This window comes from Schistocerca gregaria, chromosome X, assembly GCF_023897955.1.
Source record: "Schistocerca gregaria isolate iqSchGreg1 chromosome X, iqSchGreg1.2, whole genome shotgun sequence".
Lineage (NCBI taxonomy): Eukaryota > Metazoa > Arthropoda > Insecta > Orthoptera > Acrididae > Schistocerca > Schistocerca gregaria.
In genome coordinates this window covers 702,545,785-702,560,352 of record NC_064931.1, presented here as the reverse complement: position 1 = coordinate 702,560,352, position 14,568 = coordinate 702,545,785, and the positions used below count along the sequence as shown (strand labels likewise).

The 14,568-nt window shown below is 41.0% G+C and overlaps 1 protein-coding gene across 1 annotated transcript in view; it reads right to left on the bottom strand.

Annotated features, from left to right (window-relative positions):
* Positions 1–14,568, bottom strand: part of LOC126298286 (zinc finger protein squeeze-like) — a 346,884-nt gene that overhangs the window by 285,886 nt on the left and 46,430 nt on the right. The gene's annotated exons all lie outside the window — the stretch shown is intronic.

The following is a 14,568-nucleotide window of genomic DNA, read 5'->3' as shown; positions in this document are numbered from 1 at the left end:
AGAGAATGTGAGGAGTGGAGTTTGTAGAGGGAGACTAAGGCTCGATTGAATACAATAAGCAAGTTTAAGTGGACGTAGGATGCTGTAGTTGTACACACATGAAGGGACTTGCGCTGCAGGGACTGTCTCGAAAAGTGACATCAAACCACGTTTCACACTTCCAACTGCAACAGTGCGCTGAATAGTTATTTGAGTGTTCTACAGCGGCAGTTGAATTTAATGAAACTAAACTTCTAATTTTTGGTGTTTATAGGTCCCCTTACTATGACTTCAGAGAATTTCTGCTCAAAGTAGTGAGTGTTCTTGGCTCACTTTATAGGAGGTACCAGAAATTAGTTATATGTGCTGACTTCAATGTTAATTTTGTACAACGTTGTGCAAGAAAAATTGTGTTGGTACACCTCCTAAACTCATATGATCTGATGCAGACTGTGTTTTTCCCAAACAGGGTGCAGGGGAACAGTAGCACAGCCATAGACAATATTTTTATTCATTCTTCATTACTAGATATGCATTCCGTTACTAAAAGGGTGAATGGTCTTTCAGACCATTATCCACAAATTTTAACATTAAAAGGCTATTGTACTCAAACAGATGTCACATATAATTACAAACTAAGTATGGGAGCTAATCCAAAGGCAATAGAGAGTTTTTTAAATCTCGTTAAGGAACAAGAATGGCAGGATGTTTATAGTGCCGATAACATAGATGACAAATATAATGCTTTCCTTAGCACATTTCTCATGCTCTTTGAGAGTTAGTTTCCATTACAACATTCCAAACAGGGTAGTAGCAGTAAAAGATAGCCTGGGTGTCTGATTAGTGCGATAAGGATATAATGTAGATCAAAGCCGGAATTGTATCAAAATCTTAGAAATAGTCCCAATCAAGCAACAGTAGCTCATTACAAATAGTACTGAAAGGTGCTTAAAAACGTTATTAGGCAAGCAAAGAGTACGTGGTACGCAAATAGAACAGCTAATTCGCAGGATAAAATCAAAACCATATGGTCAGTTGTGAAGGAAGTGTCTGCTCAGTAGCACTAGGTCGACGATTTCTGTTACCGATAAATCAGATATATGTTCAGTATTTAACAATCATTTTCTGAGCATTTCTGGTGAATTAAATAAAAAATTAGCTTCTACAGGGAATCATATAACTCTCTTGGAAAATGACTTTCCGAGACTGATGTCTGAAATACTCTTCTGTCCTCTTCAAACCTGACAAGAGGGAGACTGAGTCAATAATTAAATCACTGAAGACTAAGAACTCTCATGGATATGATGGAGCGCCTAGCAGAATAGCAAAGTGCAGTGCTGCACATGTAAGTCCTGTATTTACTTATATTTGTAATTTTTCAATGGTCAGTTTCCTGAAAGATTAAAGTACTTAGTAGTAAAGCCGCTTTATAAAAAGTGAGAAACGGATAAAGTAGAAAATTTTAGACTTCTTCCCATGCCATCAGTGTTTGCTGGAGGTATTGAAAAGGCTGTGTATGTAAGGATAACTGATCATTTTGTCCCATAATTTGCTATCGAATGTACAGTTCGGCATTAGAAGTCGTTTAACAACTGAAAATGCTATATTTTCTCTTTTCTGTGAAGTACTGGATGAATTAAACAAAAGGTTTCGAAGTTAGGCATATTTTTGATTTAACTAAGGCGTTTGATTGTTTTTGTCACAAAATATTGCTCCAAAAGTTGGGTCATTACGGAATATGGGGAATAGCTCACAATTGGTTCACCTCTTACTTTAGCAACAGGCAGAAAAAGTTCATTATACTCAGTGTTCAGAATGGCTGTGATGTAGGGTCTGATTGGGGCACGGTCAGACGAGGGGATGCCCCAGGGATGAGTGTTGGGGCCACTCCTGTTCCTTATTTATGTATGCCCTCTATTATCACGGATAACCCTAAAATATTTCTGTTTGCTGATGACACTAGCTTGGTAGTAAAGGATGTTGTATGCAACATTGGTTCTGTTTCAAATAGTGCAGTTCATGACATAAGTTCATGGCTTGTAGAAAATAAACTTACACTAAATGAGAGCAACATTCAGTTTTTACAGTTTCTAACACACAATTTAACCAAACTCGACGTTTTAATTTCACAGAATGGCCATATGATTAGTGAAACTGAACAGTTCAAATTTCTAAGTGTCAGATAGTTAACTGTCGTGGAAATCCCACATTCAGGATCTTATTCAAAGACCTAATGCTGCCATATTTGCTGTTCGAACGGTTTTTGAAGTAAGTGATCGTTAGACACGAAAATTAATCTACTTTGCTTATTTCATTCGCTTATGTCGCATTGTATTATATTTTTGGTAACTCTGTCCAGTCTAAAAGGATATTTTTGGCTCGGAAAGGGGCAGTGCGGGCAATAAGTGGTGTAAGTTAGCGAACCTCTTCTCAACCCTGTTCACTAATCTGGGTATTTAGACATGGCCCTATCAATATATATATTCCTTACTGTCATTTCTTGTTACCAATATTAGTTTATTCCCAAGAATTAGAAGCTTTCACTCAGTTCATACTCGGCAGAAATCCAATCTGCATTTGGATCGCACTTCCTTAACTCTTCTGCAGAAAGGTGCGCAGTATGCTGTTGCATTCATTTTCAATAAGCTACCACAAGAATTCAAAAATCTTTGCAGTAATCCACTTGCTTTCAAATCTGAACTGAATAGTTTCCTCATGGGTCACGCCTTCTATTCTGTTGAGGATTTCCTTGAAAAATTAAGCTGATTCTTATGTTCTATTGTTTATTGCGTTGACTTAAACTTCTGGCTTATAAACATTTTATTTTATCTGTTATTACTTTTATGTTCTAATTTCATGTACCGGCACGTTCCATGATCTCGGAGATTCGCTCCTCAATTTGGTCGTACGGAGCTAGATGTCTAAATAAATAAATAAATAAAATAAACAACGACGAAGTTTGGCAGGTTGTGGAAAAAATAGTTATTACGAAGATCCAGTATCCACTTAAACTATATAAAAATAAAAATTTTGAAACCCTATAGTTATACGAGAAACGTAACTAAAGCTTTCAGTAACAAGATGTTTGTTCGAGCGGTTCTAGGCGCTTCAGTCCGGAACCAGGGGCTGCTACGGTCGCAGGTTCGAATCCCGCCTCGGGCATGGATTTGTGTGATGTCCTTAGGTTTAAGTAGTTCTACGTCTAGAGGACTGATGACCTCAGATGTTAAGTCTCATAGAGCTTAGAACCATTTGAACAAGATGTTTGAATACCGCAATACCAGACAGGTCCAGTTAGAGGTGGTATATCCTTGTCTTCCTCCGACCTGATTTACCCACCAAGTCGTATAGGGTGATTCACTTACCTCTACCGATGTCGTTTTATACAACCCGCAATGTTACATCTGGCCTTCAAAATCCCTGCGCAATATTTTCATATTCTCTCGCACGCTTCGCGCAAACTACTGTATTAGTCATACAGAAAAAAGAAACCGGACAATCCTGTACGAAATTTAATGTTGTTAAGTTTTGTTCTGGGGTGTGTTTTCGCTAGAGGCCGTAGTTTTCGAGTTATTCGAGAGACACGTACAAAAGTGACCTTCAAACGCACGCACACTCCTCTCCCACCGGTCAGGATTTCTAATATGTTTTTCATGCACTTCCTCCTACCACTGTACAAAAACTCGCTCCTGCGCGAATTATTTCCCAAATTCGACCTTTTTTGGTCTCCGTTGACTGGCGTTTTATGCCACCGTCTTAGTCGAACAATTGTAAATTTTCAAACTGACGTTTGCGTAAGTTCTACCTAACGTCTCTGTAAATTTAAACAACATAAAATAAACAGGTACATCATTGTATTGTTCAGGTTTTTTAACACGAAAGTACTGTACTTATAAGAGTTAGCTTTGCATCGAATTGTGAACGTAATAAGTTCCAGCGAAACACTTACAAAAGTCGTTTTTCTTTCATACCCTCATAGGCACGTTTAAATTGATAATGTTAACGAAGTAGCCGAATATGCTGATGGCGTAATAGCCCAATCGATAGGAGGCAAAACAGGTCGAATATCGGGAATAGTTGGAGTAGTTGGAAATTTGGTAGGAAGGAGTGCCTCGAACAACATACAAGAATTCCCGACTGGTGAGGATTGAGTGTCGGGTTAGTGGTGCGTTTAAAGGGCACTTTAATAACTCGGAAACCGTGGCATCCTGCGAAAACGTATCCCAGTACAAAATTTAACTAATTAAACTTACTACAAAAAGGTTTATTCTGTAGAACTAATAATTTGTGTGTAGCAAACAAGAGAATACGAAAATCCAGCGCGTGGCTTTTGAAGGCTAGAGGTAACATTAGGGATTGCATGAAATGATATCAATAGGAGAAACTGAATCAGCTTGTATAGGGATATACAGTTTGACGTGGACTCCAGATCACATGGTACTTTTCACACACAAATCATTGCCGGAGCTGAAACAAGCGATAAATTACCAAAATCCTTAGACAGTCTGGGGATCGAACCCTGGATTTGTTGTATGACACTTATACGTTACGCTACCATCGACTAATCTTGTATGCAGTCAGAATGCAAAACGAGTTTCCAAGTTTCTTTTAACTGTTTTTGACGAGACACAATTGTAGACAGCTCCGGAAGCAATCTAGTTATTGCACTTGACGATGCACATGGGTTGCTACCGAGACAGGTCATCTTTAGAGCTTTTTTGTCATACTTCTTTCTATGATTCTAAACCAAGGATCCTCACATCCTAATACAAGAAAAATGGCTGCAGAACTCGAGAAGACTGAAGTTACCACATACTAGATTTTATTGCCTTGGCCTCTGTCTCAGAACCCAATCGAATAACATCGATCCAGTTCTCTATTGGGATAGACTAGATGTATCAGTAGAACAAAGAAATGTGGGCACCTGGTAACACTGTAGGCAACGTGTAAGCATACGTGTCAAACTGTTTTATGTTCCTTGTATCTTAAAATTGGAGATTTGGCACATTTCCTTATAACTAACTCGCTTTCTTCTTTCTTATAGTTTCTGAAGATCAAAACAGTGTGACTGAAACCGGTTGCATTGTGAAAAGTAACTGCGTAAATAACATAATAAAGGCATATAAATGACCAGTTGCTGCCTCCGATGGCAGAATGTTATTGTTGACGTGAAAACGTCTATTTTGCTCGTCTGTTGAACTTTCTTGTGTGACAAAATGCCGTCAGGTATCAATCGCTAATAAAGACGAGATTAATAACGCGTAAACAGTAGTTGAGCCTACAAGGGATAGATCCTGTCTATGTGTGTTTGGCCGGCCTGTGTGGCTGAGTGGTTCTAGGCGCTACAGTCTGGAACCGCACGACCGTTACGGTCGTAGGTTCGAATCGTGCCTCGGGCATGGATGTGTGTGATGTCCTTAGGTTAGTTAGGTTTAAGTAGTTCTAAGTTCTAGGTGACTGATGACCTCAGAAGCTAAGCCCCATAGTGCTCAGAGCCATTTCAACCATTTGTGCGTGTTTGTCATGCAGTATTTGTTTTGCCTGTGAAGTCATCGTACCGTCGTAGGCGCATGCGCGTGATTGTTTCGAATTGGCATTGGGTAACGTTATAAATTGGTGTTGCGTGTGAATTCCTTTAGCTAGACCATTGATTCCGATGTCATTTTTTGCGGAGCACTACCACGAAACAAAATGAGACAATAAAAATATTCACCGGAACAAAGGTGCAAATCGGTATTAAATTGAAAATTCAATAAATAAATAAATAAATAAATAAAAGATGTCACCTCATGTGACTCGTAAATATTCTCGGAATCATAAAAAATTCAAGTAAGAGGAAAGCTGACGTCGAAAGGAATCCCAAAAGTCTTATACTGGGCGAATGCAATGTCGGAAAGTAAATGAAAAAACGGCACAAAGCGGTTACATAGCTGGCTCATCGGATCTACAGCGATCAGAGATCGTCCGGACTTGTGATTTATTTATTCTGTAACCATTACACTTCTTTGTAATTATTGTATTAAAGAGATTGATAATGAATTTACGAACTAATACGAACGCTTGTTATAATTTTATCCCTACGTTTTCACGAAAAATCTACGGCGCGGACCCGAAATGCGCTCACAAGAATGTTTTCTTCGAAAGACTGCGATTTATTTGAAGAATAAAAAAAAAGTCATTCATCCACGGAAGAGGTGGTTTGGAAACCTCTAATTTGACCGATTCTTGAGTACTGTCTTTACGGGACCCTTAACTCATAATATTAATTTCGTCACACTAAACTCGACAGCATCACGGAGATGCACATCACACAGTATTAGCACGGGCTGGAAGAGAGTTGTTGTGCATCACTGGGAGGTTTGTTGTTAACGATACCAGAACGCATTTTCCAAGGAGTCAGGCCGGCCGAGTCCAGAAAAGAGGCATGATTGACACGCTCGAAATGCGAGCAAGACGAATATGCGAGCCGCAGCACCTCATACGCGACATACAATACCTGGAAAGCGTCCTGAGGGACACGTACAACACCAGTTGCATAAGAAGTGTCACAAAATCCAACATACGTGGCCTGAAACATTGGAAATAAATGTCGGGTACGGCCTTTTGCCATGCATTCCCAGAGTGACGGACGGAATAGGCCGTATATTGCGTAAAGACTGTTTATAAGCCGACAAAGAATATCAAAGAGTGTCTCACATCGGTAAAAGAGAAAAGGAACCCACTCACAATGTCGGGAATATACTGCATACTATGTACATGTGAAAAGGCTGTGTTGAAATGACTGGACGCTCAATCAACACCACGGTCACCGAGCATAAGCGGCATTTCAGGCTGTGGCAGGTGGAGAATTCGGTCGTGACGGAGAACGCGCTGTGTGGCACCTCATAGTAAAATTCGCTGACGCGGAAGTTCTTGCTGTAGAGAAGAGCTATCAAACCCGCTTATTCAGAGACGCTATAGAAACACGCAAACACGACAATAGCTTCAATGAGAAATAAGGAAGCCTGAAAGTGAACGGAACCTGGATTCCCGTGCTGCAGCGAACGACTATTGCAGGTAGCAAGGCGGCAACAGTAGTGGAAATGCCCACAGAAAAGCCTCTGGGCGGGTGCGCCAGGTCACATAATTTGTCGCCGTGAGTTCGAGTCCGTCATCAGCAATGGAGGGTGAAGCGTTGACAAAGCCAGCCAGTCGCGCTAGCGAATCGTCAGAAAAATTAACAAACAAACGTCGGTCGGAGAACCCAAGAAAGAAGCCAACAGGCAATTTATCCACAGCAAAAAATGTCGAAAGTACGGTAAAATCTGCATATGATATGGTCATAGAGGATATTTGTATTTATACATACAAAGTGATCGAATGTTGTGACATAAGGAGAAGACTAAAGTGACTGCAGATTTCTTTGATATTTTTTCAGAAAGCTGCAAGTCTGTACCAAGGAAGAGAGCTATTAGAATCACAGCACCATCTGTTCCGAAAATGACTGAGAGCTCTTCGCTGAATGCTGAGAGAGCTCGTAGACCCCTTGGCGAAAGTATACGGAGTTTCTTAGATATACAGTGGGATGGCTGAGACATAACGCCGCACATAAACTGAGAAATAAAACAGCATTATATAGATGGAGTATTCGGAATGTGTCGTAGAAAGAGACTAGTGATCCTTAATGTGATGGATGTATACAGGGTGTTACAAAAAGGTACGGCCAAACTTTCAGGAAACATTCCTCACCCACAAATAAAGAAGAGATGTTATGTGGACATGTGTCCGGAAACGCTTAATTTCCATGTTAGAGCTCATTTTAGTTTCGTCCACCTACGCTCAATGGAGCACGTTATCATGGTTTCATACGGGATACTCTACCTGTGCTGCTAGAACATGTCCCTTTACAAGTACGACACAACATGTGGTTCATGCACGATGCAGCTCTTGCACAGTTCAGTCGAAGTGTTCGTACGCTTCTCAACAACAGATTCGGTGACCGATGGATTGGTAGAGGTGGACCAATTCCATGGCCTCCACGCTCTCCTGACCTCAACCCTCTTTACTTTCATTTATGGGGGCATTTGAAAGCTCTAGTCTACGCAATCCCGGTACCAAATGTAGAGACTCTTCGTGCTCGTATTGTAGACGGCTGTGATACAATACGCCATTCTCCAGGGATGTATCAGCGCATCAAGGATTCCATGCGACGGAGGGCGGATGCATGTATCCTCGCTAACGGAGGACATTTTGAACATTTCCTGTAACAAAGTGTTTGAAGTCACGCTGGTACGTTCTGTTGCTGTGTGTTTAAATTCCATGATTAATGTGATTTGAAGAGAAGCTATAAAATGAGCTCTAACATGGAAAGTAAGCGTTTCCGGACACATGTCCACATAACATCTTTTCTTTATTTGTGTGTGAGGAATGCTTCCTGAAAGTTTGGCCGTACCTTTTTGTAACACCCTGTATAAAAGTGATTTTGATGCCACATATGTTTCAATAGTGGATAAACGGTGCATTCTAGAGGGACATAGTGACAAGACGAAACTGTCGTACTCGCACTACTTCTGTATGCTTGATGAAACGATAATACTATTTGTTTTCATTCTCAATACTGTGGTATTCTCTTCCAAAACACTCGACTTGTAAAGCATATTTATTTGGAATCGGAAGGTATTTGGATGCACTGTAAAGTGGTATGATTTCATAAACGAAAAGTGATACACATGCATCACATATTGAGACTACTAGAGATGAAATCACGAGAAGTTAACACCAAATACTGTTGCTTGGAGAGTGTCTACTTCTTTAAATCATTTATCTTATTTTTAATGATTTCCTCGAATGTTTTCTCTGACAGTATCCGTTGTGGGAAATATACTGCTTTTGACATATATGCAGTTGATTGTTTTGGAGGTGAGTTAGTGCACACTGGAGTAAGAGAATAGTGTCAGCGCGATTGCTGTCCACATCTCATCACCACTTTGTTGAAGGCTATGCCTGCCACTGCTGGTTCGCCAGAGGTGTCGGGTATCATTCTTTGCCAGTCTGCGAGCTCCTGTCTTAGCCCTATAGTTTTGATGTATAACATTTCACCCTCGTGCATATTATTTTTTTTAGTACCATTGCTCGCTCTGTTAGGGATCATCAGATAAATCACACGACCGCATTGGCCTACTCTGTAATCGCTCGCGCTTTGGAGGACAGGATCCCACAGACCCATATTGACAACATGAGTGCAGGCTGCAATGATCCTGAAACTTTTCTCGATGACTGCTGATGTATCAGTCAACATAAGGCAGCTTCGTGCTGCGAGTTGATGACCCTCCGACAGAGGACAGTGAAGCTGTTCAGGGAAAGAGCATTATCCAGAGATGGGAGAAACTGGCGTGATATCGTCAATCACAGAGGGGTTCGGAACCTTTAGCAGGAGCGTCGTACTGTACCATTTTTCTGAAATGCAGGAAAGAGGATAGGGTAAGGCACTCAGCCATTTACTCCACCTCGATATATATTCACATATTTCTGATCCACTTAAGGGGGAGGAGTCCAGTTTCATACCTCTTGCGAAAGCTATTACTGCTTAAAAAAAAAAAAGCGTTCATTAATGTCTAGAATCGCATGGTCATTTCTGGGTAGTGATAGAAATTACCCTACAAATGAATTGCTTCCAATTACTTACAATACGTCTAATGTCCCCAGGCATTATAATTTCCAAGGTCAATCACCTCCTGTAAAAGTGCAGGACGTACCAAAATTTCGATGACAGCAATCCAGAAGATGCAGATGACTAGGAGCACATAGTGCAGAACAAAGAAGTCAAACATAAAGCAACTGAACATCTGTACCTTTCAAAATTAGCCAGTCAGTGACCCCAACACGTAGATTTGTTGCTATTCTCAGAGGGTGAGAAGCAACACCACGTGTGGATCAAAAGCATTTCCCACCTACTTTCCTCCCAATTGTCCAAACATCATCGTGCTCGATATTTCTGCAGTAGATGTCTCAACTCTTTAAGCAAGAGTGAGTATCTAGAAGGCATCTGATTGGTTGCTCTATCAAGAACCAGTACTTGTGGAATTGCCTACCTAAGATAAAAAGCTCTTAAAGTTTAAGAACGCCAACCATCAGCAGCGACCATCTATGCAGACTTTGAGTGCATCATAGTTCCTGTAGCACATAATGGAGGTGATCCTAAAACCTCTCATACTACTTTCACAGACAGGAGATACTGTATCTGGCATGTTATCAAACTTTATATTTGTATGATTCCAGTTGCAGAAAATTCAAATCAAACGTGTACGCTGGGCATAATACTATGAGATAATTGCTCTCTGAGGTCCAAAATCTTTCGTGTCTCGTTGATGGGATTTATCGCAACAACACTCCCATAATCGACTCGCAGGAAAATGATGCATTATACGAGTAGGCAATTGACTGTCATATTTAAGGGCTGCCGTTACACAGAAAAATAGAACTTCCGCGCAGAGACCACTGTCAAAGAACAGGGAAGTTCCACGGTGCAGCCCACAGTTCATGTAATTTAATGCACCAACTGCCATGACACGTTCCCATCTTCTTCCATGATACGAGAGGATATGAGGACGGCTTGAAACATGATAAAATCAGTTTCATACCGACATCGTTGAAAAGTAAATTTCATTTTCCAAGTGAATCACACACAAAATAATTTTTCCGCTGCCTGCAGTCGATACGCTTCATGCACGTGTCCCTTCAGACTCTTGCTGAGACGATGCATCAGGAGGGTATGCATATCACCAGAGCTGCATATCTCATTGATGTACAACGTCAGCATGTGAAAAAGAAGGGGTCTTTCCATATCAGTACATGGATTCAATGGAGAGACTCCAATAAACCACATTGCCTGACATAACATTATCTGCAGTAAAGTAACAGGCACTGCCATAATGGATACTGAGTATGAGCGCATGGTAAATGTTTGGCAGGAGTTCGACAGCTTTGATTCAGGGGAATATGCTAGATTATACATGAACACCAATGTACAAATGCTCCCAGATATTCCAGAGTGTATTTCCATTACAGTGCACTGGGACTTCCGTGGGACGCAGTGTTAAGAAGAACACGTGACAACATTGAACTATTGACCGATGTTGACGTGCTGCTCTGCTTCGAGCACCGGAATCATGGGGAACTTACACAGTGCATGCGCCACAGGCTTGGGTGGGAGAATAACCTGTGAATGAGCGAGGAGGGTTTGAGTTACAACCTTTACTGAATGTAAAAAAGCTCTACTTGCACACCACGCAACAAACTCTATCATTCGGAGTGTTCTCATGGAAATCGTCAGGCTGAACGGAAAAGATCCATGACGTGGTTGGCCGTTCTGGTGAGAGATGTGCACTGGAGAAATAGCTGGCATGTCCCACTCATTTGCATGATGTGAGGTGCACAGCGACTTGCCATTGTGTCCGGAGTACCTAGTCCCATAAAATAGTTCCACCCCGAAGCTTTTCGCAATACTGTGTAATAAGAAGCTATATATTCTACACTACGGAAACCTCCAGCAATGTCTCAGATTGGAGATAGAACTTGTTAGAATCAGCCATGGCATCTCCTTCAAGCAGCGTTCCTGGTTCAAGGAGTAGATTGATGTAAATAACAAAGAGAGGGCTCTCACGGCGCGTGACTTTGGAAAAGATTATTACAAATTGAAACTTCCTGGCAGATTAAAACTGTGTGCCGGACCGAGATTAGAACTCGGGACCTTTGCCTTTCGCGGGCAAGTGCTCTACCAACAAATTTATGAACAATTCAGTTTTTAGAAAACGATCGAAAATGTAAAACAATATCGTGAAATTAATTGGGTTTACCCCTGGGGATGTAGTCATGGCACAAGATATTATATCGTTAGGCCAAATTTCAAGCGGGCACTGGAGGACTAATGACTGTGGAGGTGCCGGATCTCAGAGCAGTTCACAAAGACAGTCTATATCGGTATGTGTGTTCTGGACCTCTGCAAACTCCACATTTGTCGATTCCATTATGAGTTTGCGAGGCCAAACTTTGCAGATCCCAAGTTACTTGATACGAACACAGACATTTTCATCTACTGCTGAAGTAATGAGGTACAATCGCAGAAAACACGATACGTCTGGCTATGTGGCCAATAATCCTAATGGAATAACTCCACAAAACAAGAAGGTTATCGGCTTGATGAAAGACTAGGCGAATGGTTCGCAGATTGTGATGTTTGTGGAGATCAGGTAGAAAATGTATGCATAGCACACAGATGCAGGCTAAGGGTGTGCATCATGCAGCCTCAAAGGCTCTCACGATTGAGGGTTGTAAGAGGCGCCTGCTTGAGGGTGTTGGCGACGCTTCACATATGATGCGCCAGGCAGTCTTTAGATCCCTAGGCCATGAGGTACATGTTGTATTGCAACTGAAAGTCGGACTGTTGCGTTATGACGACAAACGATTCATCTGTGAGTGACCGTGTGGTTGGTTAATTTATTTGTTCAAAGGTTCAAATGGCTCTGAGCACTATGGGACTTAACATCTGTGGTCATCAGTCCCCTAGAACTTAGAACTACTTAAACCTAACTAACCTAAGGACATCACACACATCCATGCCCGAGGCAGGATTCGAACCTGCGACCGTAGCAGTCGCCCGGTTCCGGACTGCGCGCCTAGAACCGCGAGACCACCGAGGCCGGCAATTTATTTGTAAATAGTGGATAAAGATGTAACTAGAATGATCAGAAAGAAGATAGAAACAGTGTGTATACGATGAAAAACAACCGATTGAACGGGAACGTTTTTCATACAGTGTATATAAGTCAAAAGTGTAAAAAGTAGCTTTGCAAATTAATGTATACAAGAAAAAATAGCTTTACAAATAAATCAACAAAAGAAGAAATTGTTAATAAGAAAAACTGTTAACTTATTGTATTGCAAAATAAATTGTTAATGATACACCATTAGTTAATTTGTTTTAAAACATATTATTTCTAGACGTTTCACTATAGAATAATTCTGAATGATAATTTTTTTGTAACAAACCTGACCCTCTCCCCATTATACACAGACCTCGAATGAAAAGGTCTACGCAACTGCACTAGTTATAAAGGAAAGCACGAGTGTGTAACCTGACAGCGGAATCCCTTATTAGTGATCCTGTGACAAGATCGTTATCTTGTGTCGTATTGGTACTCCTTACCTGATGTCCCTTTAAATCACGTAATCTGTCTCTTTAAATCGCGTTCCTTTAAATGTAGAGGTTCGACTACATAACTATTCAAAACATCACTGAATTTACTATATCGAAAAATTTAACTCCTACTTTCATGATCGCAAATAAGCCGTAACTGTACTGAAGAAGTGGGTGACTGAAAGGTAAATCGAGATTGGGTTCACAGCAGTTTCACGCTTCATCACTAGGTCAGTAGGTCAGTGCCATTCTATGGTTGCCGATGTTCAAACGGCGTAGCTGTAGTGTACACAATTACACGGGCAACTTGCCATGCTGACAACTCTTCTAGCCGTAAAATTACAATGTGCGCATAGGGAGCACAAGTTGCGTTGTCCCGTTGACACAGCACTCTCTGCTAATGCTGGTTTGCTTTTATTTCCATTACGTATGTGGTTGTACGTAGCGACTTCCTGTGTTCGAAAGAGTACTGCGAAAGAGGTATCCAATAAAATAAAATAAAATGAAAATAAAAAAAAACATGAAAGTAATGAGGGTGGTGTAAGAGTTTATTTTCAGCAGTTTGTATATGGAGTATCAATACTTGAGTACTAGTCAACTTTTGCAGTGTTTTCTGCAGCAATGTATTACTGTAATATACATCTATTTTTCTTACAGAAAAGTAACAAACAGTAATTTCCTTTGTATTATAGACAAACCAACGCGCTTCCCAGGAGGATATAAATCATCGCACATGAAACAATGAACAGGAGTCCGAAGTGGGGTCTTTTCGCAAGTCGTCTATAGAGGACTGTCGACCTTCTGTTCCTTTGAGAGGCTATTTTGTCTTCCTAATGTCAAGTCAGCTGAAATTGATTTCATTAGCTAATCACGTGTAAACTTTCTGGCTCAGTAGAAGGGGAAATTTCTGAGACATAAGCCTGAATTACCGCACACAATTTTGAAAGATGGAACGATGCTAAAAAGGCCGAGTACTGCTGCACAGCCGTTCCAAGTGTCCTAATAAATTTCCGAAGCTGTTGCTCGACACTGTCGCTAAAAGAAGCTATTGCTCGACACAGCCTCTAAAACAAACAACCGACCGTGCGTCACAGTCATAACCTAGAGCACACGAAGAGTGCCAATATTGCAAAAGCAGAGCAACGCTTGTAACTCATTCCCACAGAGCGAGCAGAGCGATAGCAAGGAGCACAAATGGTGCAGTATGACAGCATCCAAAATGTCTTCTCACACCTCTGGTTAACACTTTGGAAAATAATCCCGAGCATAGCTCAGCCCACAACTTTATGTTAAAAACAACGCGCCTGAGCCACCTATCGCTCTAAAACTGGATTCATTTCGTATGAGAACAATGTACGGACGTCACGCTATCTGTCTCTTGACTGTTATTGCCTTCGGTTGTAAATCTCTAGAAT